Source organism: Aulostomus chinensis, chromosome 1 (assembly GCF_037954235.1).
Source record: "Aulostomus chinensis isolate RoL2024-O1b breed Wild chromosome 1, RoL_Achi_v1.0, whole genome shotgun sequence".
Classification (NCBI taxonomy): Eukaryota; Metazoa; Chordata; class Actinopteri; order Syngnathiformes; family Aulostomidae; genus Aulostomus; species Aulostomus chinensis.
This window is the reverse complement of record NC_141320.1, coordinates 46,553,857-46,576,318: the sequence shown is the minus strand read 5'-3', so window position 1 is coordinate 46,576,318 and position 22,462 is coordinate 46,553,857. Positions and strand designations below refer to the sequence as shown.

General features: G+C 36.5%; 1 long non-coding RNA gene and 1 other non-coding gene across 2 annotated transcripts in view; one reads left to right on the top strand and one right to left on the bottom strand.

Moving 5' to 3' along the window:
* The window catches only part of LOC147271910 (uncharacterized), a 149,232-nt gene that overhangs the window by 25,235 nt on the left and 101,535 nt on the right, over positions 1-22,462 (bottom strand). The window lies entirely within an intron of this gene.
* Positions 20,162-20,233, top strand: trnaa-ugc (transfer RNA alanine (anticodon UGC)). The gene has a single exon. It is a non-coding gene; the product is annotated as a tRNA-Ala (tRNA).

Sequence of the window (22,462 nt, the reverse complement as noted above, 5' to 3'; positions counted from 1 at the left end):
CTGTTAGCATCATCTTGAGTTCATTAGCAATTCTTCCGACATCACTGTCGCAATATTTTGAGGTTCGTAGCAACTCTTACGACATTATTGTTGCATTATTTTAAGGTTCGTAGCAACTTTTACTAAATTACTGTCGCATTATTTTGAGGTTCCTAGCAACTCTTAGTACATGACTGTCAGCATCACTTTGAGGTTATTCGAAACACTTACTACATTACTGCAAGCATCACTGAGTTGATAAGCAACTATCACTACTTTACTGTTAGCATCATTTTAAGTTCATTAGCAATTCTTCCGACATCACTGTCGCAATATTTTGAGGTTCGTAGCAACTTTTACTACATTACTGTCGCATTATTTTGAGGTTCGTAGCAACTCTTTGTACATGACTCTCAGCATCACTTTGATGTTGTTCGAAACACTTACTACATCACTGTCAGCATCACTGAGTTGATGAGCAACTATCACTACATTACTGTTAGCATCATTTTGAGGTTAGAAGCAACTGTTACTACATGACTGACAGCAACACTTTTAGTTTGTTCGAAACATTTACTACATTACTGTAAGCATCACTGAGTTAATTAGCAACTGTCACTCCATTACTGTTAGCATCATTTTAATTTCATTAGCAATTCTTACTACATCACTGTCACATCATTTTTAGATCATTAGCAGTTCTTCCGACATCACTGTCGCAATATTTAGAGGTTCGTAGCAACTCTTACTACATTATTGAAAGCATCACTGAGTTTCTTAGCAACTATCACTACATTACTGTTAGCATCATCTTGAGTTCATTAGCAATTCTTCCGACATCACTGTCACAATATTTTGAGGTTCGTAGCAATTCTTACTACATTACTGTCGCATTATTTTGAGGTTCGTAGCAACACTTACTACATGACTGTCAGCATCACTTTGAGGTTATTCGAAAGTTTCACTCCATTACTGTTAGCATCATCTTGAGTTCATTAGCAATTCTTCCGACATCACTGTCGCAATATTTTGAGGTTCGTAGCAACTTTTACTACATTACTGTCGCATTATTTTGAGGTTCGTAGCAACACTTACTACATTACTGTCAGCATCACTTTGAGGTTATTCGAAAGTTTCACTCCATTACTGTTAGCATCATTTTGAGTTCATTAGCAATTCTTCCGACATCACTGTCGCAATATTTTGAGGTTCGTAGCAACTCTTACGACATTATTGTTGCATTATTTTAAGGTTCGTAGCAACTCTTACTACATTACTGTCGCATTATTTTGAGGTTCGTAGCAACTCTTACTACATTACTGTCAGCATCACTTTGAGGTTGTTCTAAACTCTTACTACATTACTGTAAGCATCACTGAGTTTCTTAGCAACTATCACTACATTACTGTTAGCATCATCTTGAGTTCATTAGCAATTCTTCCGACATCAGTGTCGCAATATTTTGAGGTTCGTAGCAACTTTTACTACATTACTTTCGCATTATTTTGAGGTTTGTAGCAACTCTTACTACATTAATTTTGCATTATTTTAAGGTTCGTAGCAACACTTACTACATGACTGTAAGCATCACTTTGAGGTTATTCGAAAGTTTCACTCCATTACTGTTAGCATCATTTTGAGTTCATTAGCAATTCTTACTACATCACTGTCGCATCATTTTGAGATCATTAGCAATTCTTCTGACATTACTGTCGCATTATTTTGAGGTTCAGAGCAACTCTTAGTACATGACTGTTAGCATCACTTTGAGTTTATTCGAAACGTTCACTCCTTTACTGTTACCATCATTTTGAGTTCATTAGCAATTCTTACTAAATCACTGTCGCATCATATTGAGATCATTAGCAATTCTTCTGACATCACTGTCACATTATTTTGAGGTTCGTAGCAACTCTTACTACATTACTGTCAGCATCACTTTGAGTTTTTTAAGCAACTATCACTACATTACTGTTAGCATCATTTTGAGTTTATGAGCAATTCTCACGACATCACTGTTGCATTGAATTGAGTTCATTAGCAACTCTTACTAAATGACTGTCAGCATCACTTTGAGGGTGTTTGAAACTCTTACTACATTACTTTTAGCATCATCTTGAGTTAATTAGCAATTCTTCCGACATCACTGTCGCATTATTTTGAGGTTCGTAGCAAGTCTTACTACATGACTGTCAGCATCACTTTGAGGTTGTTCGAAACACTTACTACATTACTGTAAGCATCACTGACTTGATTAGCAACTACCACTACATTACTGTTAGCATCATCTTGAGTTCATTAGCAGTTCTTCCGACATCACTGTCGCAATATTTTGAGGTTCGTAGCAACATTTACTACATTACTGTCGCATTATTTTGAGGTTCGTAGCAACACTTACTACATGACTGTAAGCATCACTTTGAGGTTATTCGAAAGTTTCACTCCATTACTGTTAGCATCATTTTGAGTTCATTAGCAATTCTTACTACATCACTTTCGCATCATTTTGAGATCTTTAGCAATTCTTCTGACATCACTGTCGCATTATTTTGAGGTTTGTAGCAACATTTACTACATTACTGTCGCATTATTTTGAGATCTTTAGCAATTCTTCTGACATCACTGTCGCATTATTTTGAGGTTCGTAGCAACTCTTCCTACATGACTGTCACCATCACTTTGAGGTTATTCGAAACACTTACTACATTACTGTAAGCATCACTGACTTGATTAGCAACTACCACTACATTACTGTTAGCATCATTTTAAGTTCATTAGCATTTCTGCCGACATCACTGTCGCATCATTTTGAGATCTTCAGCAAGTCTTCCGACATCACTGTCGCATTATTTTGAGGTTCGTAGCAACTCTTACTATATGACTGTCAGCATCACTTTGAGGTTGTTCGAAACACTTACTACATTACTGTAAGCATCACTAACTTGATTAGCAACTACCACTACATTACTGTTAGCATCATTTTCAGTTCATGAGCAATTATTCCGACATCACTGTCGCAATATTTTGAGGTTCGTAGCAACTTTTACTACATTACTGTCGCATTATTTTGAGGTTCGTAGCAACTCTTAGTACATGACTGTCAGCATCACTTTGAGGTTATTCGAAACGTTCACTTCATTACTGTTAGCATCATTTTGAGTTCATTAGCAATTCTTCCGAAATCACTGTCGCAATATTTTGAGGTTCGTAGCAACTCTTAGTACATGACTGTCAGCATCACTTTGAGGTTATTCGAAACACTTACTACATTACTGTAAGCATCACTGAGTTGATTAGCAACTATCACTACATTACTGTTAGCATCATTTTGAGTTCATTAGCAATTCTTCCGACATCACTGTCGCAATATTTTTTGGTTCGTAGCAACTTTTACTACATTACTGTCGCATTATTTTGAGGTTCGTAGCAACTCTTACTACATGACTGTCAGCATCACTTTGAGGTTATTCGAAAGTTTCACTCCATTACTGTTAGCATCATTTTGAATTCATTAGCAATTCTTACTACATCACTGTCGCATCATTTTGAGATGATTAGCAATTCTTCCGACATCACTGTCGCAATATTTTGAGGTTCGTAGCAACTCTTACTACATTATTGTTGCATTATTTTAAGGTTCGTAGCAACTCTTACTACATTACTGTCAGCATCACTTTGAGTTTATTAGCAACTATCACTTCATTACTGTTAGCATCATTTTGAGTTGTTGAGCAATTCTCACGACATCACTGTAGCATTAAATTGAGTTCATTAGCAACTCTTCCTAAATGACTGTCAGCATCACTTTGAGGTTGTTCAAAACTCTTACTGCATTACTTTAAGCATCACTGAGTTTCTTAGCAACTATCACTACATTACTGTTAGCATCATCTTGAGTTCATTCGCAATTCTTCCGACATCACTGTCGCAATATTTTGAGGTTCGTAGCAACTCTTACTACATTACTGTCAGCATCACTTTGAGGTTATTCGAAAGTTTCACTCCATTACTGTTAGCATCATCTTGAGTTCATTAGCAATTCTTCCGACATCACTGTCGCAATATTTTGAGGTTCGTAGCAACTCTTACGACATTATTGTTGCATTATTTTAAGGTTCGTAGCAACTTTTACTAAATTACTGTCGCATTATTTTGAGGTTCCTAGCAACTCTTAGTACATGACTGTCAGCATCACTTTGAGGTTATTCGAAACACTTACTACATTACTGCAAGCATCACTGAGTTGATAAGCAACTATCACTACTTTACTGTTAGCATCATTTTAAGTTCATTAGCAATTCTTCCGACATCACTGTCGCAATATTTTGAGGTTCGTAGCAACTTTTACTACATTACTGTCGCATTATTTTGAGGTTCGTAGCAACTCTTTGTACATGACTCTCAGCATCACTTTGATGTTGTTCGAAACACTTACTACATCACTGTCAGCATCACTGAGTTGATGAGCAACTATCACTACATTACTGTTAGCATCATTTTGAGGTTAGAAGCAACTGTTACTACATGACTGACAGCAACACTTTTAGTTTGTTCGAAACATTTACTACATTACTGTAAGCATCACTGAGTTAATAAGCAACTATCACTCCATTACTGTTAGCATCATTTTAATTTCATAAGCAATTCTTACTACATCACTGTCACATCATTTTTAGATCATTAGCAGTTCTTCCGACATCACTGTCGCAATATTTAGAGGTTCGTAGCAACTCTTACTACATTACTGAAAGCATCACTGAGTTTCTTAGCAACTATCACTACATTACTGTTAGCATCATCTTGAGTTCATTAGCAATTCTTCCGACATCACTGTCACAATATTTTGAGGTTCGTAGCAATTCTTACTACATTACTGTCGCATTATTTTGAGGTTCGTAGCAACACTTACTACATGACTGTCAGCATCACTTTGAGGTTATTCGAAAGTTTCACTCCATTACTGTTAGCATCATCTTGAGTTCATTAGCAATTCTTCCGACATCACTGTCGCAATATTTTGAGGTTCGTAGCAACTTTTACTACATTACTGTCGCATTATTTTGAGGTTCGTAGCAACACTTACTACATTACTGTCAGCATCACTTTGAGGTTATTCGAAAGTTTCACTCCATTACTGTTAGCATCATTTTGAGTTCATTAGCAATTCTTCCGACATCACTGTCGCAATATTTTGAGGTTCGTAGCAACTCTTACGACATTATTGTTGCATTATTTTAAGGTTCGTAGCAACTTTTACTACATTACTGTCGCAATATTTTGAGGTTCGTAGCAACTTTTACTACATTACTTTCCCATTATTTTTTAGGTTTGTATCAACTCTTAGTACATGACTGTCAGCATCTCTTTGAGGTTATTCAAAACGTTCACTCAATTACTGTTAGCATCATTTTGAGTTCATTAGCAATTCTTACTCCATCACTGTCGCATCATTTTGAGATCTTTAGCAATTCTTCTGACATCACTGTCACATTATTTTGAGGTTCGTAGCAACTCTTACTACATTATTGTTGCATTATTTTAAGGTTCCTAGCAACTGTTACTACATTACTGTCAGCATCACTTTGAGTTTATTAGCAACTATCACTACATTACTGTTAGCATCATTTTGAGTTCATTAGCAATTCTTCCGACATCACTGTCGCAATATTTTGAGGTTCGTAGCAACTTTTACTACATTACTTTCGCATTATTTTGAGGTTCGTAGCAACTCTTACTACATGACTGTCAGCATCACTTTGAGGTTATTCGAAAGTTTCACTCCATTACTGTTAGCATCATTTTGAGTTCATTAGCAATTCTTACTACATCACTGTCGCATCATTTTGAGATCATTAGCAATTCTTCCGACATCACTGTCGAAATATTTTTTGGTTCGTAGCAACTTTTACTACATTACTGTCGCATTATTTTGAGGTTCGTAGCAACTCTTACTACATGACTGTCAGCATCACTTTGAGGTTATTCGAAAGTTTCACTCCATTACTGTTAGCATCATTTTGAGTTCATTAGCAATTCTTACTACATCACTGTCGCATCATTTTGAGATCATTAGCAATTCTTCCGACATCACTGTCACAATATTTTGAGGTTCGTAGCAACTCTTACTACATTATTGTTGCATTATTTTAAGGTTCGTAGCAACTCTTACTACATTACTGTCAGCATCACTTTGAGTTTATTAGCAACTATCACTTCATTACTGTTAGCATCATTTTGAGTTGTTGAGCAACTCTAACGACATCACTGTAGCATTAAATTGAGTTCATTAGCAACTCTTCCTAAATGACTGTCAGCATCACTTTGAGGTTGTTCAAAACTCTTACTACATTACTTTAAGCATCACTGAGTTTCTTAGCAACTATCACTACATTACTGTCAGCATCACCTTGAGTTCATTCGCAATTCTTCCGACATCACTGTCGCAATATTTTGAGGTTCGTAGCAACTTTTACTACATTACTGTCGCATTATTTTGAGGTTCGTAGCAACACTTACTACATTACTGTCAGCATCACTTTGAGGTTATTCGAAAGTTTCACTCCATTACTGTTAGCATCATCTTTAGTTCATTAGCAATTCTTCCGACATCACTGTAGCATTAAATTGAGTTCATTAGCAACTCTTCCTAAATGACTGTCAGCATCACTTTGAGGTTGTTCAAAACTCTTACTACATTACTTTAAGCATCACTGAGTTTCTTAGCAACTATCACTACATTACTGTCAGCATCACCTTGAGTTCATTCGCAATTCTTCCGACATCACTGTCGCAATATTTTGAGGTTCGTAGCAACTTTTACTACATTACTGTCGCATTATTTTGAGGTTCGTAGCAACACTTACTACATTACTGTCAGCATCACTTTGAGGTTATTCGAAAGTTTCACTCCATTACTGTTAGCATCATCTTGAGTTCATTAGCAATTCTTCCGACATCACTGTCGCAATATTTTGAGGTTCGTAGCAACTTTTACTACATTACTGTCGCATTATTTTGAGGTTCGTAGCAACTCTTAGTACATGACTCTCAGCATCACTTTGATGTTGTTCGAAACACTTACTACATTACTGCAAGCATCACTGAGTTGAAAAGCAACTATCACTACTTTACTCTTAGCATCATTTTAAGTTCATGAGCAATTCTTCCGACATCACTGTCGCAATATTTTGAGGTTCGTAGCAACTTTTACTACATTACTGTCGCATTATTTTGAGGTTCGTAGCAACTCTTTGTACATGACTCTCAGCATCACTTTGATGTTGTTCGAAACACTTACTACATCACTGTCAGCATCACTGAGTTGATGAGCAACTATCACTACATTACTGTTAGCATCATTTTGAGGTTAGAAGCAACTGTTACTACATGACTGACAGCAACACTTTTAGTTTGTTCGAAACATTTACTACATTACTGTAAGCATCACTGAATTAATTAGCAACTATCACTCCATTACTGTTAGCATCATTTTAATTTCATTAGCAATTCTTACTACATCACTGTCACATCATTTTTAGATCATTAGCAGTTCTTCCGACATCACTGTCGCAATATTTAGAGGTTCGTAGCAACTCTTACTACATTACTGAAAGCATCACTGAGTTTCTTAGCAACTATCACTACATTACTGTTAGCATCATCTTGAGTTCATTAGCAATTCTTCCGACATCACTGTCACAATATTTTGAGGTTCGTAGCAATTCTTACTACATTACTGTCGCATTATTTTGAGGTTCGTAGCAACACTTACTACATGACTGTCAGCATCACTTTGAGGTTATTCGAAAGTTTCACTCCATTACTGTTAGCATCATCTTGAGTTCATTAGCAATTCTTCCGACATCACTGTCGCAATATTTTGAGGTTCGTAGCAACTTTTACTACATTACTGTCGCATTATTTTGAGGTTCGTAGCAACACTTACTACATTACTGTCAGCATCACTTTGAGGTTATTCGAAAGTTTCACTCCATTACTGTTAGCATCATTTTGAGTTCATTAGCAATTCTTCCGACATCACTGTCGCAATATTTTGAGGTTCGTAGCAACTCTTACGACATTATTGTTGCATTATTTTAAGGTTCGTAGCAACTTTTACTACATTACTGTCGCAATATTTTGAGGTTCGTAGCAACTTTTACTACATTACTTTCCCATTATTTTTTAGGTTTGTATCAACTCTTAGTACATGACTGTCAGCATCTCTTTGAGGTTATTCAAAACGTTCACTCAATTACTGTTAGCATCATTTTGAGTTCATTAGCAATTCTTACTCCATCACTGTCGCATCATTTTGAGATCTTTAGCAATTCTTCTGACATCACTGTCACATTATTTTGAGGTTCGTAGCAACTTACTACATTATTGTTGCATTATTTTAAGGTTCCTAGCAACTGTTACTACATTACTGTCAGCATCACTTTGAGTTTATTAGCAACTATCACTACATTACTGTTAGCATCATTTTGAGTTCATTAGCAATTCTTCCGACATCACTGTCGCAATATTTTGAGGTTCGTAGCAACTTTTACTACATTACTTTCGCATTATTTTGAGGTTCGTAGCAACTCTTACTACATGACTGTCAGCATCACTTTGAGGTTATTCGAAAGTTTCACTCCATTACTGTTAGCATCATTTTGAGTTCATTAGCAATTCTTACTACATCACTGTCGCATCATTTTGAGATCATTAGCAATTCTTCCGACATCACTGTCGAAATATTTTTTGGTTCGTAGCAACTTTTACTACATTACTGTCGCATTATTTTGAGGTTCGTAGCAACTCTTACTACATGACTGTCAGCATCACTTTGAGGTTATTCGAAAGTTTCACTCCATTACTGTTAGCATCATTTTGAGTTCATTAGCAATTCTTACTACATCACTGTCGCATCATTTTGAGATCATTAGCAATTCTTCCGACATTACTGTCACAATATTTTGAGGTTCGTAGCAACTCTTACTACATTATTGTTGCATTATTTTAAGGTTCGTAGCAACTCTTACTACATTACTGTCAGCATCACTTTGAGTTTATTAGCAACTATCACTTCATTACTGTTAGCATCATTTTGAGTTGTTGAGCAACTCTAACGACATCACTGTAGCATTAAATTGAGTTCATTAGCAACTCTTCCTAAATGACTGTCAGCATCACTTTGAGGTTGTTCAAAACTCTTACTACATTACTTTAAGCATCACTGAGTTTCTTGGCAACTATCACTACATTACTGTCAGCATCACCTTGAGTTCATTCGCAATTCTTCCGACATCACTGTCGCAATATTTTGAGGTTCGTAGCAACTTTTACTACATTACTGTCGCATTATTTTGAGGTTCGTAGCAACACTTACTACATTACTGTCAGCATCACTTTGAGGTTATTCGAAAGTTTCACTCCATTACTGTTAGCATCATCTTGAGTTCATTAGCAATTCTTCCGACATCACTGTCGCAATATTTTGAGGTTCGTAGCAACTTTTACTACATTACTGTCGCATTATTTTGAGGTTCGTAGCAACTCTTAGTACATGACTCTCAGCATCACTTTGATGTTGTTCGAAACACTTACTACATTACTGCAAGCATCACTGAGTTGAAAAGCAACTATCACTACTTTACTCTTAGCATCATTTTAAGTTCATGAGCAATTCTTCCGACATCACTGTCGCAATATTTTGAGGTTCGTAGCAACTTTTACTACATTACTGTCGCATTATTTTGAGGTTCGTAGCAACTCTTTGTACATGACTCTCAGCATCACTTTGATGTTGTTCGAAACACTTACTACATCACTGTCAGCATCACTGAGTTGATGAGCAACTATCACTACATTACTGTTAGCATCATTTTGAGGTTAGAAGCAACTGTTACTACATGACTGACAGCAACACTTTTAGTTTGTTCGAAACATTTACTACATTACTGTAAGCATCACTGAGTTAATTAGCAACTATCACTCCATTACTGTTAGCATCATTTTAATTTCATTAGCAATTCTTACTACATCACTGTCACATCATTTTTAGATCATTAGCAGTTCTTCCGATATCACTGTCGCAATATTTAGAGGTTCGTAGCAACTCTTACTACATTACTGAAAGCATCACTGAGTTTCTTAGCAACTATCACTACATTACTGTTAGCATCATCTTGAGTTCATTAGCAATTCTTCCGACATCACTGTCACAATATTTTGAGGTTCGTAGCAATTCTTACTACATTACTGTCGCATTATTTTGAGGTTCGTAGCAACACTTACTACATTACTGTAAGCATCACTGAGTTGATTAGCAACTATCACTACATTACTGTTAGCATCATTTTGAGTTCATTAGCAATTCTTCCGACATCACTGTCGCAATATTTTTTGGTTCGTAGCAACTTTTACTACATTACTGTCGCATTATTTTGAGGTTCGTAGCAACTCTTACTACATGACTGTCAGCATCACTTTGAGGTTATTCGAAAGTTTCACTCCATTACTGTTAGCATCATTTTGAGTTCATTAGCAATTCTTACTACATCACTGTCGCATCATTTTGAGATCATTAGCAATTCTTCCGACATCACTGTCGCAATATTTTGAGGTTCGTAGCAACTCTTACTACATTATTGTTGCATTATTTTAAGGTTCGTAGCAACTCTTACTACATTACTGTCAGCATCACTTTGAGTTTATTAGCAACTATCACTTCATTACTGTTAGCATCATTTTGAGTTGTTGAGCAATTCTCACGACATCACTGTAGCATTAAATTGAGTTCATTAGCAACTCTTCCTAAATGACTGTCAGCATCACTTTGAGGTTGTTCAAAACTCTTACTACATTACTTTAAGCATCACTGAGTTTCTTAGCAACTATCACTACATTACTGTTAGCATCATCTTGAGTTCATTCGCAATTCTTCCGACATCACTGTCGCAATATTTTGAGGTTCGTAGCAACTCTTACGACATTATTGTTGCATTATTTTAAGGTTCGTAGCAACTCTTACTACATTACTGTCAGCATCACTTTGAGTTTATTAGCAACTATCACTACATTACTGTTAGCATCATTTTGGGTTGTTGAGCAATTCTCACGACATCACTGTAGAATTAAATTGAGTTCATTAGCAACTCTTACTAAATGACTGTCAGCATCACTTTGAGGTTTTTCGAAACTCTTACTACATTACTTTAAGCATCACTGAGTTTCTTCGCAACTATCACTACATTACTGTTAGCATCATCTTGAGTTCATGAGCAATTCTTCCGACATCACTGTCGCATTATTTTGAGTTTCGTAGAAACACTTACTACATGACTGTCAGCATCACTTTGAGGTTATTCGAAAGTTTCACTCCATTACTGTTAGCATCATTTTGAGTTCATTAGCAATTCTTCCGACATCACTGTCGCAATATTTTGAGGTTTGTAGCAACTATTACTACATTACTGTCGCATTATTTTGAGGTTGTTCGAAACACTTACTACATTACTGTAAGCATCACTGACTTGATTAGCAACTATCACTACATTACTGTTAGCATCATTTTGAGTTCATTAGCAATTCTTCCGACATCACTGTCGCAATATTTTGAGGTTCGCAGCAACTCTTAGTACATGACTGTCAGCATCACTTTGAGGTTATTCGAAACGTTCACTCCATTACTGTTAGCATCATTTTGAGTTCATGAGCAATTCTTACTAAATCACTTTCGCATCATTTTGAGATCTTTAGCAATTCTTCTGACATCACTGTCGCATTATTTTGAGGTTCGTAGCAACTCTTCCTTCATGACTGTCACCATCACTTTTGAGGTTATTCGAAACACTTACTACATTACTGTAAGCATCACTGACTTGATTAGCAACTATCACTACATTACTGTTAGCATCATTTTAAGTTCATGAGCAATTCTTCCGACATCACTGTCGCAATATTTTGAGGTTCGTAGCGACTTTTACTACATTACTGTCGCATTATATTGAGGTTCGTAGCAACTATCACTACATTACTGTTAGCATCATTTTCAGTTCATTAGCAATTCTTCCGACATCACTGTCGCAATATTTTGAGGTTCGTAGCAACTTTTACTACATGACTGTCAGCATCACTTTGAGGTTATTCGAAAGTTTCACTCCATTACTTTTAGCATCATCTTGAGTTCATTAGCAATTCTTACGACATCACTGTCGCAATATTTTGAGGTTCGTAGCAACTTTTACTACATTACTCTCGCATTATTTTGAGGTTCGTAGCAACTCTTACTACATGACTGTCAGTATCACTTTGAGGTTATTCGAAACGTTCACTCCATTACTGTTAGCATCATTTTGAGTTCATTAGCAATTCTTACTAAATCACTGTCGCATCATTTTGAGATCATTAGCAATTCTTCTGACATCACTGTCACATTATTTTGAGTTTGGAAGCAACTCTCACTACATTATTGTTGCATTATTTAAAGGTTCGTAGCAACTCTTACTACATTACTGTCAGCATCACTTTGAGTTTATTAGCAACTATCACTACATTACTGTTAGCATCATTTTGAGTTCATGAGCAATTCTCACGACATCACTGTAGCATTGAATTGAGTTCATTAGCAACTCTTACTAAATGACTGTCAGCATCACTTTGAGGTTGTTCGAAACTCTTACTACATTACTGTAAGCATCACTGAGTTTCTTAGCAACTATCACTACGTTACTTTTAGCATCATTTTAAGTTCATTAGCAATTCTTACTACATTACTGTTAGCATCATTTTGAGATCATTAGCAGTTCTTCCGACATCACTGTCGCAATATTTTGAGGTTCATAGCAACTCTTACTACATTATTGTTGCATTATTTTAAGGTTCGTAGCAACTCTTACTACATTGCTGTCAGCATCACTTTGAGTTTTTTAGCAACTATCACTACATAACATTTAGCATCATTTTGAGTTCATGAGCAATTCTCACGACATCACTGTAGCATTGAATTGAGTTCATTAGCAACTCTTAGTACATGACTGTCAGCATCACTTTGAGGTTATTCGAAACGTTCACTCCATTACTGTTAGCATCATTTTGAGTTCATTAGCAATTCTTACTAAATCACTGTCGCATCATTTTGAGATCTTTAGCAATTCTTCTGACATTACTGTCACATTATTTTGAGGTTCGTAGCAACTTTTACTACATGACCATCAGCATCACTGTGTTTCTTAGCAACTATCACTACATTACTGTTAGCATCATTTTAAGTTCATTAGCAATTCTTACTACATTACTGTTAGCATCATTTTGAGATCATTAGCAGTTCTTCCGACATCACTGTCGAAATATTTTGAGTTTCGTAGCAACTCTTACTACATTATTGTTGCATTATTTTAAGGTTCGTAGCAACTCTTACTACATTACTGTCAGAATCACTTTGAGTTTATTAGCAACTATCACTACATTACTATTAGCATCATTTTGAGTTCATGAGCAATTCTCACGACATCACTGTAGCATTAAATTGAGTTCATTAGCAACTCTTACTAAATGACTGTCAGCATCACTTTGAGGTTGTTCGAAACTCTTACTACATTACTGAAAGCATCACTGAGTTTCTTAGCAACTATCACTACATGACTGTTAGCATCATCTTGAGTTCATTCGCAATTCGTCCGACATCACTTTCGCAATATTTTGAGGTTCGTAGCAACTTTTACTACTTTACTGTCGCATTATATTGAGGTTCGTAGCAACTCTTACTACATAACTGTCAGCATCACTTTGAGGTTATTCAAAACACTTACTACATTACTGTAAGCATCACTGAGTTGATTAGCAACTACACTACATTACTGTTAGCATCATTTTGAGTTCATTAGCAATTCTTCCGACATCACTGTCGCAATATTTTGAGGTTCGTAGCAACTCTTACTACATTACTGTCGCATTATTTTGAGGTTCGGAGCAACTCTTACTCCATGACTGTCAACATCACTTTGAGGTTATTCGAAAATTTCACTCCATTACTGTTAGCATCATTTTGAGATCATTAGCAGTTCTTCTGACATCACTGTCGCAATATTTTGAGGTTCGTAGCAACTCTTACTACATTATTGTTGAATTATTTTAAGGTTCGTAGCAACTCTTACTACATTACTGTCAGCATCACTTTGAGTTTATTAGCAACTATCACTACATTACTGTTAGCATCATTTTGAGTTCATGAGCAATTCTCATGACATCACTGTAGCATTAAATTGAGTTCATTAGCAACTCTTACTACATCACTGTCGCATCATTTTGAGTTCATGAGCAATTCTTCCGACATCACTGTCGCAATATTTTGAGGTTCGTAGCAACTCTTACTACATTATTGTTGCATTATTTTAAGGTTCATAGCAACTCTTACTACATTACTTTCAGTATCACTTTGAGTTTATTAGCAACTATCACTACATTACCGTTAGCATCATTTTGGGTTGTTGAGCAATTCTCACGACATCACTGTAGCATTAAATTGAGTTCATTAGCAACTCTTTCTAAATGACTGTCAGCATCACTTTGAGGTTGTTCGAAACTCTTACGACATTACTTTAAGCATCACTGAGTTTGTTAGCAACCATCACTACATTACTATTAGCATCATCTTGAGTTCCTGAGCAATTCTTCCGACATCACTGTCGCAATACTTTGAGGTTCGTAGCAACATTTACTACATTACTGTCGCATTATTTTGAGATCATTAGCAATTCTTCTGATATCACTGTCACAGTATTTTGAGGTTCGTAGCAACTCTTACTACATGACTGTCAGCATCACTTTGAGGTTATTCGAAACTTTCACTCCATTACTGTTAGCATCATTTTGAGTTCATTAGCAATTCTTACTACATCACTGTCGCATCATTTTGAGGTTCGTAGCAACTCTTACTACATTATTGTTGCATTATTTTAAGGTTCGTAGCAACTCTTACTACATTACTGTCAGCATCACTTTGAGTTTATTAGCAACTATCACTACATTACTGTTCGCATCATTTTGAGTTCATGAGCAATTCTCACGACATCACTGTCGCATTGAATTGAGTTCATTAGCAACTCTTACTAAATGACTGTCAGCATCACTTTGAGGTTTTTCAAAACTCTTACTACATTACTGTAAGCATCACTGAGTTTCTTAGCAACTATCACTACATTACTGTTAGCATTATGTTGAGTTCATTAGCAATTCTTACGACATCACTGTCCCATCAGTTTGATATCATGACCAATTCATCTGACATCACTGTCGCATTATATTGAGGTTCAAAGCAACTCTTACTACATGACTGTCATCATCACTTTGAGGTTATTCGAAACGTTCACTCTATTACTTTTAGCATCATTTTGCGATCATTACCAATTCTTCTGACATCACTGTCGCAATATTTTGAGGTTAGTAGCAACTCTTACTACATGATTGTCAGCATCACTTTGAGGTAATTCGAAACTTTCACTCCATTGCTGTTCGCATCATTTTGAGTTCATTAGCAATTCTTACTAAATCACTGTCGCATCATTTTGAGATCATTCGCAATTCTTCCGAAAACACTGTCGCATTATTTTGAGGTTCGTAGCAACTCTTACTACATGACTGTAAGCATCACTGAGTTTATTAGCAACTATCACTAAATTACTGTTAGCATCATTTTGAGTTCATTAGCAATTCTTCTGACATCACTGTCGAAATATTTTGAGGTTCGTAGCAACTCTTACTACATTACTGTCAGCATCACTTTGAGTTAATTTGCAACTATCACTAAATTAGTGTTAGCATCATTTTGAGTTTATGAGCAATTCTCACGACATCACTGTAGCATTGAATTGAGTTCATTAGCAACTCTTACTAAATGACTGTCAGCATCACTTTGAGGTTGTTCGAAACTCTTACTACATTACTGTAAGCATCACTGAGTTTATTAGCAACTATCACTCCATTACTGTTAGCATCATCTTGAGTTCATTAGCAATTCTTCCAACATCACTGTCGCAATATTTTGAGGTTCGTAGCAACTTTTACTACATTACTGTCGCATTATTTTGAGATTCGTAGCAACTCTTAGTACATGACTTTCAGCATCACTTTGAGGTTATTCGAAACGTTCAATCCATTACTTTTAGCATCATTTTGAGTTCATTAGCAATTCTTGCTAAATCACTGTCGCATCATTTTCAGATCTTTAGCAATTCTTCTGACATCACTGTCGCATTATTTGGAGGTTCGTAGCAACTCTTACTACATGACTGTCAGCATCACTTTGAGGTTATTCGAAACACTAACTACATGACTGTAAGCATCACTGAGTTGATTAGCAAGTATCATTACATTACTGTTAGCATCATTTAGAGTTCATTAGCAATTCTTACTACATTACTGTTAGCATCATTTTGAGATCATTAGCAGTTCTTCCGACATCACTGTCGAAATATTTTGAGTTTCGTAGCAACTCTTACTACATTATTGTTGCATTATTTTAAGGTTCGTAGCAACTCTTACTACATTACTGTCAGAATCACTTTGAGTTTATTAGCAACTATCACTACATTACTATTAGCATCATTTTGAGTTCATGAGCAATTCTCACGACATCACTGTAGCATTAAATTGAGTTCATTAGCAACTCTTACTAAATGACTGTCAGCATCACTTTGAGGTTGTTCGAAACTCTTACTACATTACTGAAAGCATCACTGAGTTTCTTAGCAACTATCACTACATGACTGTTAGCATCATCTTGAGTTCATTAGCAATTCGTCCGACATCACTTTCGCAATATTTTGAGGTTCGTAGCAACTTTTACTACTTTACTGTCGCATTATATTGAGGTTCGTAGCAACTCTTACTACATAACTGTCAGCATCACTTTGAGGTTATTCAAAACACTTACTACATTACTGTAAGCATCACTGAGTTGATTAGCAACTATCACTACATTACTGTTAGCATCATTTTGAGTTCATTAGCAATTCTTCCGACATCACTGTCGCAATATTTTGAGGTTCGTAGCAACTCTTACTACATTACTGTCGCATTATTTTGAGGTTCGGAGCAACTCTTACTCCATGACTGTCAACATCACTTTGAGGTTATTCGAAAATTTCACTCCATTACAGTTAGCATCATTTTGAGATCATTAGCAGTTCTTCCGACATCACTGTCGCAATATTTTGAGGTTCGTAGCAACTCTTACTACATTATTGTTGAATTATTTTAAGGTTCGTAGCAACTCTTACTACATTACTGTCAGCATCACTTTGAGTTTATTAGCAACTATCACTACATTACTGTTAGCATCATTTTGAGTTCATGAGCAATTCTCATGACATCACTGTAGCATTAAATTGAGTTCATTAGCAACTCTTACTACATCACTGTCGCATCATTTTGAGTTCATGAGCAATTCTTCCGACATCACTGTCGCAATATTTTGAGGTTCGTAGCAACTCTTACTACATTATTGTTGCATTATTTTAAGGTTCATAGCAACTCTTACTACATTACTTTCAGTATCACTTTGAGTTTATTAGCAACTATCACTACATTACCGTTAGCATCATTTTGGGTTGTTGAGCAATTCTCACGACATCACTGTAGCATTAAATTGAGTTCATTAGCAACTCTTTCTAAATGACTGTCAGCATCACTTTGAGGTTGTTCGAAACTCTTACGACATTACTTTAAGCATCACTGAGTTTGTTAGCAACCATCACTACATTACTATTAGCATCATCTTGAGTTCCTGAGCAATTCTTCCGACATCACTGTCGCAATACTTTGAGGTTCGTAGCAACATTTACTACATTACTGTCGCATTATTTTGAGATCATTAGCAATTCTTCTGATATCACTGTCACAGTATTTTGAGGTTCGTAGCAACTCTTACTACATGACTGTCAGCATCACTTTGAGGTTATTCGAAACTTTCACTCCATTACTGTTAGCATCATTTTGAGTTCATTAGCAATTCTTACTACATCACTGTCGCATCATTTTGAGGTTCGTAGCAACTCTTACTACATTATTGTTGCATTATTTTAAGGTTCGTAGCAACTCTTACTACATTACTGTCAGCATCACTTTGAGTTTATTAGCAACTATCACTACATTACTGTTCGCATCATTTTGAGTTCATGAGCAATTCTCACGACATCACTGTCGCATTGAATTGAGTTCATTAGCAACTCTTACTAAATGACTGTCAGCATCACTTTGAGGTTTTTCAAAACTCTTACTACATTACTGTAAGCATCACTGAGTTTCTTAGCAACTATCACTACATTACTGTTAGCATTATGTTGAGTTCATTAGCAATTCTTACGACATCACTGTCCCATCAGTTTGATATCATGACCAATTCATCTGACATCACTGTCGCATTATATTGAGGTTCAAAGCAACTCTTACTACATGACTGTCATCATCACTTTGAGGTTATTCGAAACGTTCACTCTATTACTTTTAGCATCATTTTGCGATCATTACCAATTCTTCTGACATCACTGTCGCAATATTTTGAGGTTAGTAGCAACTCTTACTACATGATTGTCAGCATCACTTTGAGGTAATTCGAAACTTTCACTCCATTGCTGTTCGCATCATTTTGAGTTCATTAGCAATTCTTACTAAATCACTGTCGCATCATTTTGAGATCATTCGCAATTCTTCCGAAAACACTGTCGCATTATTTTGAGGTTCGTAGCAACTCTTACTACATGACTGTAAGCATCACTGAGTTTATTAGCAACTATCACTAAATTACTGTTAGCATCATTTTGAGTTCATTAGCAATTCTTCTGACATCACTGTCGAAATATTTTGAGGTTCGTAGCAACTCTTACTACATTACTGTCAGCATCACTTTGAGTTAATTTGCAACTATCACTAAATTAGTGTTAGCATCATTTTGAGTTTATGAGCAATTCTCACGACATCACTGTAGCATTGAATTGAGTTCATTAGCAACTCTTACTAAATGACTGTCAGCATCACTTTGAGGTTGTTCGAAACTCTTACTACATTACTGTAAGCATCACTGAGTTTATTAGCAACTATCACTCCATTACTGTTAGCATCATCTTGAGTTCATTAGCAATTCTTCCAACATCACTGTCGCAATATTTTGAGGTTCGTAGCAACTTTTACTACATTACTGTCGCATTATTTTGAGATTCGTAGCAACTCTTAGTACATGACTTTCAGCATCACTTTGAGGTTATTCGAAACGTTCAATCCATTACTTTTAGCATCATTTTGAGTTCATTAGCAATTCTTGCTAAATCACTGTCGCATCATTTTCAGATCTTTAGCAATTCTTCTGACATCACTGTCGCATTATTTGGAGGTTCGTAGCAACTCTTACTACATGACTGTCAGCATCACTTTGAATTTTTTAGCAACTATCACTACATTACTGTTAGCATCATTTTGAGTTGTTGAGCAATTCTCACGACATCACTGTAGCATTAAATTTAGTTAATTAGCAACTCTTACTACATGACTGGCAGCATCACTTTGAGTTTATTCGAAACTCTTACTACATTACTGCAAGCATCACTGAGTTGATTAGCAAGTATCAATACATTACTGTTAGCATCATTTTAAGTTCATTATCAATTCTTCCGAATTCATATTCAATTCCGAATTCAATTCCCTCCACCTGATATACCTCAGGCGGATGAGGGCCTGCTGCTTCCTTGAAATATTTCTAAATATTTCAGTTGCAACTGTATAGTGATGGTGGCTCAGTTTAGAGCTGTCAATCAATGTTAATAATTGATCTTAGCATCTGGAGAATTTTTTAGGAACGCAAATACTTTTACTTCATTCTGAGGATGAGCAGACGTTCAATATCATGATTATTTATTCGTCAAAGACTCCTGCTAGTCAGAGAGGATCTGGGCTGGATTGGAAAGCTTCTGAGAGGGAAACCTTCACTCTGGATTGGACTGAGAACGGAGCAGCCTCAGCTTCCTGGAGCCTGACTTGCCTCTGTGGTCTAAGGTTGTGTGGGCTGACATCACAGTGAAACTACTGAGATCACAGAGCCTTTGAGATCACAGGCTGACTTCCTTTTTATCCCTAAAATGAAGAATAAAATGTTGTGTCTGTGTTTGTGTTGCTGCATCAGTTAAACAGTGACTCTGACAGAGGGGATGTAGCTCAGTGGTAGAGCGCATGCTTTGCATGTATGAGGACCTGGGTTCAATCCCCGGCATCTCCAGCTGGTCCTTTGGAGCCTTCATGAGGCTAAATTGATCCATAAATGTGACAACAGTTGATAACCAAGTACCAGAAGAGAAACCAGTCTGTTGCATATCAAAGTATTTGTAGCAGGGTCAGTGTGACTGTGAGCCTTCATAGCCAGCATGAAGGAGCTGGTTTTATCTTTGCTGGGGAAATCCCACACACAGCTGCTCTCAGTTCCAAATGTGTGTGTCCTCACTCCTCCGTCCTCCTGCTGCCCTCAGAATACAGACACAATTCAACCTGTCAAGTTTGGAGCATAGAAGTGCTCCTGAAGAGATGTGTGTCAGCCCACAGCTGGCTGTTCTTACCTGGAACCTCAAGATGAAACTGCTTCCACAGATTGGAAATGAATCTGATGTTGACTTTTGGACAAATCACCTGTTCATCAGTTCATCATCACTTCCATCCATTTCTACTGCTTATCTTGTTATAGAAAGGAGTCTATCTGCTGTGTGACTGAGGCAGTTACTGTGAGCTGCTGCATGTCTCAGTGTGTGTGTGTGTGTGGGGGGGCTGTGTGTGACTGGTCGGCTGCCAAGGATTATTGATGAGATCAATCATGATCAGCTCAGAGATCACGGCACAGAAGAAGGAGACTTTTTGATTTTTGGGGGTTCAGTTTCTAAGTCAGACACATCATCACAATTTGAAGTTTTCCTCCAGTAAAAAACAAAACAACACAAAACCAAACAAAAACATGATTTGACTTTTGATGTCTACCTTTTTTGGAAATTGTGAGTCCAACAAGCCGGAGGCCGTTTGAGCTTGGAAACTGTGAAGCATCACCAGTAACTGCTGGTTAATTTACAGGTGTTTCCTCCAAAAAGTTTAAAATGAACTCAATGCTGAATCCCTCGTCGTCATCACTGAGCTGCAGAATTGGTCCATGCAGGAGGCTGAGCAGGTCTTCCTCTCTGGTCCAGTGTCTCAGCACAGGTCAGAGTAGAGAATTAAAACATGAACACAAATCTTTATCAGCTGTTTACTGATATCAGTGACTACCTTCAAGTAAGAGTGTTAGTGAATGGACCCTTTTTAAAGTTTATGTTATAATGTTTGAAAAATGATGCTCACAAAAACACAATAAAAGTGTTTGTGGTAAAATGAGTCAGTAGATTTTATTGCCATTTTAAGAGTTCAAGTGTATTTTGATGACATTGTTTGATTTCATGACTCACAGTTACTTTAGCAGGACCATCGTGACATGAAATCTTCCTCATCATCCCATATCGACCCTCAACCCCTCACACAGAACCAGGAGCCCTCAACTGAATGAACCTTTAAAACTATAAATTAGAAAGTATTTTGGTGGAACGAACCTTTAAAACTATAAATTAGAAAGTATTTTGGTGGAATGAACCTTTAAAACTATAAATTAGAAAGTATTTTGGTGGAACGAACCTTTAAAACTATAAATTAGAAAGTATTTTGGTGGAACGAACCTTTAAAACTATAAATTAGAAAGTATTTTGGTGGAACGAACCTTTAAAACTATAAATTAGAAAGTATTTTGGTGGAACGAACCTTTAAAACTATAAATTAGAAAGTATTTTGGTGGAACGAACCTTTAAAACTATAAATTAGAAAGTATTTTGGTGGAACGAACCTTTAAAACTATAAATTAGAAAGTATTTTGGTGGAATGAACCTTTAAAACTATAAATTAGAAAGTATTTTGGAGGAATTGGAAATTAGGTATAAAAGGAAAATAATCCTTTTATACAGTAGTTAGAAACTAAAGGACAGGAAGTAGTATTTTGGTGGAATAAACCTTTAAAACTATCGTTACAAAGTAGTATTTTGAGATCATCTAATTCGATAGGTGGCGCTGTCACCAAACTAGAGCCCCAGGACTGCATTTTATCATCCAATTCAGTAGGTGGTGCTGTGGGGTCCTGGAACTGCAGCTCTCTGGTGCTGCAGGATCTCCTCTTGAAAAGCCTCACAGTTCAGAGTCGTTCCAGAATCTAGGAGCAGAAACCAAAGTCTCCTACGACGAGGATGGGATTGGAACCCACGCCTGCAGAGCTCAATGGATCAGCAGTCCATCACCTTAACCACTCGGCCACCTCGTCTCCTGACCACCATGATGTGCTGCTTTTTCTGAGCCTTTTAAACAGCTGAACTCTTTGGAGCCCAGTTGTCAGAAATGGACCCAGCAGGAGCCACTGAACACAACTCTGACATCATCAGGCTTCTTCCCA